Here is a 6,418-nt window from a genome sequence, read left to right as displayed (position 1 = left end):
AGGCCCCAATCTTGGCTTACGCCTAGCACCAACAATCAAAATTAATAAGACTACACCTAACCAAAGTTGGTTAACGCTACAGGGTTTCTTCAGGTGCGGTAAATGCAACAATTGCAAAATCACTAACTTTCCAAAAAAGACAACAACAGTCAATTCAACTAACAGTACATATAAACATGAGATCCGTGAACACCTCTCCTGCCACTCCAATAATGTAATATACACCCTACAATGCCCATGTCTCAAACAGTACGTAAGGCGCACAAAGAGATTACTCAAAACGAGAATATCCGAACATATATCAAACATCAAAAAGGGCTATGAACTACACTCAGTCTCTAAACACCATAAGGAATACCACAACTGCGATCCGTCAACACTCACCTACGCAGCCATAGAGAGAGTCCCACGTCAATGGAGAGGCGGCAACCATATAGCCGCCATGTCTAGGTCCGAATCCAGGAAAATATTTGAATTTAATACAATGATTCCGAGAGGTCTCAATGCAGAGATGGAAATCTTTGGCTTCCTATAAAAAGTCAGAATTGGAGCACATCACCACGTAGATTTTGGCGGGGTGCCCCCCCCTTAGGAACTGGGGTCGTAGTCAGGCTGTCTATCAGCACTCTGACCCCTCTTCCTTGGGTGGGCCCCTCCCCATTTCCCTATCAACCACTCCAATTCACTCACAACATACCTGGAAATTACTAGGATGCAATGTATCACTCGCATATACACAATCAATAACTATAGAGAGGAGAACACAATATCATCATTTACTATCGATTGATGTACTATACATATTTATCCATATCATTTCATAATTTCCCATTCCACACCATTTTTATTGATACTAATATGTGCAGTTTTATTATACTTGTATTATGCTTCCATTTTTATTCCTATTCTATTGTTTTAAATATGAGAGATTTTAAACACAATATATATATATATATTTATTGAGATATGGTATCCATCCCAATCCTGTTCCTGAAGATTCAGTACACAATTTATTCAACGCCAGAAAAAAGAGAAAAAAATCTCCTGACCACTCCTACAACTACTAATTTGATCCAATTAGATCCATATAAATTTCCAAGAAGAAATGGGCTACTCATTCCCACTGATGAAGGAGCAGCATGCTCCAAAACGCGTATGGGGCATTGAGTCAGCCTATTGAAACTAGCTAGCACCAAACAAAAGGATCCTACAACCAAAGAGAAGCTCCTGAGCTTATTTTCCCTCCTGTGAAGCTGTAACGTCTCTTCCCGCCACTTATCTCCACGTGGCAAGCCGACATTGAATCGAGCGGGTGATTTTTCACACGCATGTGACGTCACCGGAAGTGACGACAACAGCAGCAACCAGCGGCCGGATCATACAGCGGGCGCGAGCAGCACACGTGGACGCCGACTTGCAGGCAGGAGCCGCTCCCCGATTCACTGACGGCCACCAGGAGGGTAATGTACCTGCTTTCACAGCAGCAGTCGATTATTCCACAGCGCATCAATAACTCCATATACTAAATCTGATGCGATTATTTTCCAGTAGTAAGGAGATACCTATTCTATATTACTTCTCAAAGGAAGTTTTATTTTTAGCTCAGGATACTATACTGCAATATATTTCCGGATACCAGAGTATGAGACTGGACTTTCTCCCTACAGGTTTACAAGACATTCCTTCCTTTTTCTCCCTTTTTTTCAGCAGGATTTCTTCATAAGTTGATATTTTATGATATTTATGATATATCAGGATAATTGAGATAAATTTTATGGTATACTAGGACATTGTATACTAGAATACGTTATCAACTTTTTCCACCAGACATCACAACCCGAGACTGAATTTTTCCAACAGATCCTTTTTTAAACAGGTTCTTTTACAGATTTTTAGGACTTTCATTCCCCTTCTTTTTCCAACAGGATTTTATGCAATTGATATGCTGCTATTATAATTTGCTTTTTTATATTACATATATGTATTTTTATAATTTTGATACAATTTTCTGATTATCATACCAGTTTTTACTACATCAGGCATATTTAGCCACCCCTTAATAAATATATTCATCCATACAACACAAATGGTTTGAGTGCCATCCCTCTACTTTCTTTCACTTTATCCCTACCACAAGCGTTGGGTACGCTTTGTCTGGATTGAGCACCTTACTCCATCTTTTTGGGTCATAGAGAGCCGGCTCATTCTTATACTATATATATGCCTTAGATGGAATTCGTATACCACGCTGCTATACTTCAGCTTTCCTTGCTACAAGTCAGAGAAAAGAGCTTCATATCTTCTCAGATGCATCTACTGAGGCCATAGTGGCTGTTGCCTACCTCAAGGTGAGAGACTCCTTTAATCAAACCCACATAGCGTTTCTGTTTGGGAAAGCTAAGTTAGCACCTAAGCCTGAGCACACAATTCCTAGGCTTGAACTTTGTGGGACTGTGCTAGCTGTAAAAATTGCAGATTTCATACTGTGTGAGCTAGACATTCAGATAGATGACAAAGTTGTTCTGGGCTACATATATAACCAGCCTAAACGTTTCTATGTGTATGTCAGCAACCGTGTAGAAAGAATCAGGAAATCATCTAAACCTGAACAATGGCGTTATGTCCCATCTGAAATTAATCCTGTAGATCATGCCACCAGGCCAGTGTCTGCAAGTGCCTTTGCGAATTCTTCTTGGTTAACGGGTCCTGAATTCGTGCTGGATCATCCAGAAGAAACCACAGCTGATGTCTTCAATCTTCTAGAACCTGACAAAGATCCAGAGATTCGTCCTGAAGTTAAAATCCTTGTCAGCAGAACTGAACAAAGACTCATCTTGGGCTGTCAACGCTTTGAACATTTTTCCAAGTGGATAAGGCTTGTACACACCATCACAAGGTTAGTCCATATTGCACACTGCTTTCACACGAAGCCCACCGATGTTCAATGTCAAGGTTGGCACATTTGCCAAAAGCTTATTTCTGCAAAAGACATTGCTGAAGGTGAAATAATCATAATACGCAGTATACAACAGGATGTCTTTGGCTCAGAAATTAAATGTATTCATGACAAGAAGGACATTCCAAAAAACAGTCCAATTGCTAACTTGAACCCATTCATTGACAATGATGACATGTTAAGGGTTGGTGGACGTTTAAACAAGGCTGAGTTGGGAGAGCAAGAACAGAATCCTCTCATTGTACCTGCTCCTACCTCTGACTTCAAGAAGGAAGTGTCTTGAACTTTAATTGATACAACTTAAAGCCTTACATTATAGTTGTTGCATTATACGCATGTTCTCTTTTATGTCTTTCAGGCATCAAAGCAAATTGCACTGTTGTTTATTTGCATTTGTATAACTACCGTTTTGGTGTAAATAGTGACATTTACAATACCAGACGGGAGTATGCTGTTACACAGTTAATATTTACATTCATGTAGATGGGAATTTATATAGTTTATTCTTTTAACTATCTCCTAAGGATATTTCTATGGTTAGTTATATGCGTGATGTTGTTGCACCTGCAGAGGCGAGCTGTGGAGAAGAGTGCATCGGATGAGGATCCCCCTGTCAGCTTAGCAGGTGCAATAATTTCCTGCATCACATCAGCAGCTAGGGAGAGGGGGACGTTGTCCATTCATCTAGGAAACGGGGCTAGGTGAATAGTATTTTTCATTTTATTAACACTAAGGGGGCAGAATTCTTGTAAAGGTGCCACTATGGAGGCATTTTACTGTGTGGGGGCACTAAGGGGGGCATAACTAGTGTGCAGGGACATTAAGGATGCATAACTGCTGTGTAGGGACATAACTACTGTGTGGGGTACTAACTAGTGTGTGGTGCCAATGAGGGGGCATAACTACTGTGAAGAGGCACTAAGGGGTCATAACTGCTGTGTGGGGGCAATAAAGGGGCATTACTGCTGTGTGGGGGCAATAAGGGGGCATATCTACTGTGAAGAGGCACTAAGGGGTCATAACTGTTGTGTGGGGGCAATAAGCGGGCATAACTACTGTGAGAGGCACTAAGGGGCAATAACTGCTGTTTGGGGGCAATAAAGGGGCATAACTACTGTGAAGGAGAACTAAGGGGGCATAACTGCTGTGTGGGGTACTAAGGGGACTGGGTGTTTATAGAGATTGGATGACATTAGACGCGTTGCTTACTGTAAAAAAAATATTGCCGAAACACTCCATGTGCGCCAAAGCTATTATCTAGGATGACCATATTATTGTTTTCAAAAATAAGGACACTTGGGGCAGGTGACGACATGAGGCAGACAGACACCTGCACTTGGTGGAAAGTTGGGGGGTGTAATACGGAGTTGCAGACCTCAGACCGGGGGGGGGGGGGGGATACTCACCTCTACTTCACGTGGTGAAGCGCCACCACTCCGGCTCTTCCTGCAGCGCAGGCCAACACACTATGGTCTGGTGCCAGTGCTGCACCACGTCCTGACGCTGAAAGCTGTGAGGACAGAGGCAGTGCCGGCATCTGCAGAAGTCCAGGGAGCGGGAAAGGTAAAGAGCATAGTCACCGCTCTCTGGAACCTCCTGTACTAATGAGCAGGGCTGGGACAAGAGATTTTGGTGCCCTAGACAGAGCAGGCAAATTGCAGAACCCCTGAATCAATTTAAAGTGACCCTACTCTCTAATAAAGAGACGTAAACACATTTTATAAGAAGCAGCCACCAGTATAACAAATGTAAATCCGGTGACTACAGGTGACGTCTCCACGGATTTCAGTTCTTCACTTCCCTTTTCTTCTCCACCTGGCCCAGATCATCATGCGCAGATGTCTTTGGCCAGGGTGGTACTACCCCCTGCTATATATGAAGACACCAGGATTAACAGATGGCACACTGGCTGGCCCTTTAAGTCTAGCTTCACACTAGTGCTCGTGAGAGGCTGTTTCCTGCCGGATCTCTCTGTATCCAGCTCCATTAAATATAGTGAGAACCAGTGGAGATGCGGCAAATATGCCAAAAAGCAGCCAAATACCTCTGCGCATGTGGAACTAGCCTAACAGTGCCCGCTGCTGCCCTGTGTGCCCACATTACTGTACCGACAGTGCTGCCCCCAATTACTGTACTGCCAAGAGAAAAGAGCCAATAGACACGGCTACAGAACTAGAACATGATGGACCCCAGACCAGACCCCAAAATAATACAGACACCAGGTTATCTGTAGCCTATGGCGGCGCGGTGCCGGGACTGCTTCGCGCTGGATCCATCCTGATTGTCCTTGTAGGATGGTTTCCTATGAGATTTATACCGCGGAGGGTTTACTTTCCCTGTCGCTGCGCATTCGCTACGCCTGTGCTGTAGATACTCCGCCAACACTGGGCATGCAAGGCCATGAAAACTTACAATTCTGCCTCTGCCTCCAAAGAAGGGAACGCCCGCCCCTCACCTGACGTAGCAGGACAGGACCTGAGTAATGACGTCATCACGCTGGGAGCGCCGCTCCTGTCCGTGCGCAACGCGTTCACAGGGATACGGTGTTTATTTCTTTACACAAGCAGAATGGGGGCTGTAGTACTGAGCGCAACAGTCATACGTCCCGACTGGACAGTTTATGTCACGTGACCACCAAAACCAGGGCGGAGAGTCACCCTACAAAACCTCCAGGACCTTCTCAAATGTTGGGAGGTGTGGTTATTAAATACAACTCCCGGTATGTCCAGTCTCTTCTTATAGATATCAGTAATACTACACAACTACAACTCCCAGCATTTTCTTAGCTCTGTATAAGAAAATCCACCAAAATCATCACTGCTCCTCCATACACGGCTCCGCACCTCACGGCACATGACCATTCTCACAGGTCCTTCAGCTCCTCCTCTCCACTGCCATTCCCGCCTCCACATACACTGATCACATGACACTAAAGTCATCCCGCCTCCTTCACCACCTCTTCTGTACCCCGCCCCCTGCATTGATCATATGATGTACATCACCACAGGTCCTTCACCGCCTCTTATCCTCTACACAACTGAGCCACGCCCCATGACGGTAACATCGGTAACATCATCCGAGGTACTTCCGCAGCACTTATCCTATCCACTGCTTAGCCGCGCCCCCTGCACTGATCACATGACGGTGACGTCACAACAGGTCCTTCACCACCTCTTCTCCTCTAGTGAGCCCCGCCCCCTGCACTGATCACATGACGGTGACGTCACCGCAGGTCCTTCACCACCTCCTCTCCTGAGCCCCGCCCCCTGCACTGATCACATGACGGTGACGTCACCCCAGGTCCTTCAGCTCCGGCAGTGCAGCAGATACTCGGCAGGTCCTGGTCGGTAGTCAGGGCTCTTGTTCTCTCTGGTATCAGCCATTCCTCCAGCCTGCAGGTAAGATGAGCTGTGAGGAGACAGTGTGGTGGAGAGCTCAGACATGTCACCTCTGGAGATTCTC

The sequence above is a fragment of the Bufo bufo genome, chromosome 2 (assembly GCF_905171765.1).
Source record: "Bufo bufo chromosome 2, aBufBuf1.1, whole genome shotgun sequence".
Classification (NCBI taxonomy): Eukaryota; Metazoa; Chordata; class Amphibia; order Anura; family Bufonidae; genus Bufo; species Bufo bufo.
Note: the sequence above shows the minus strand (reverse complement) of the source record.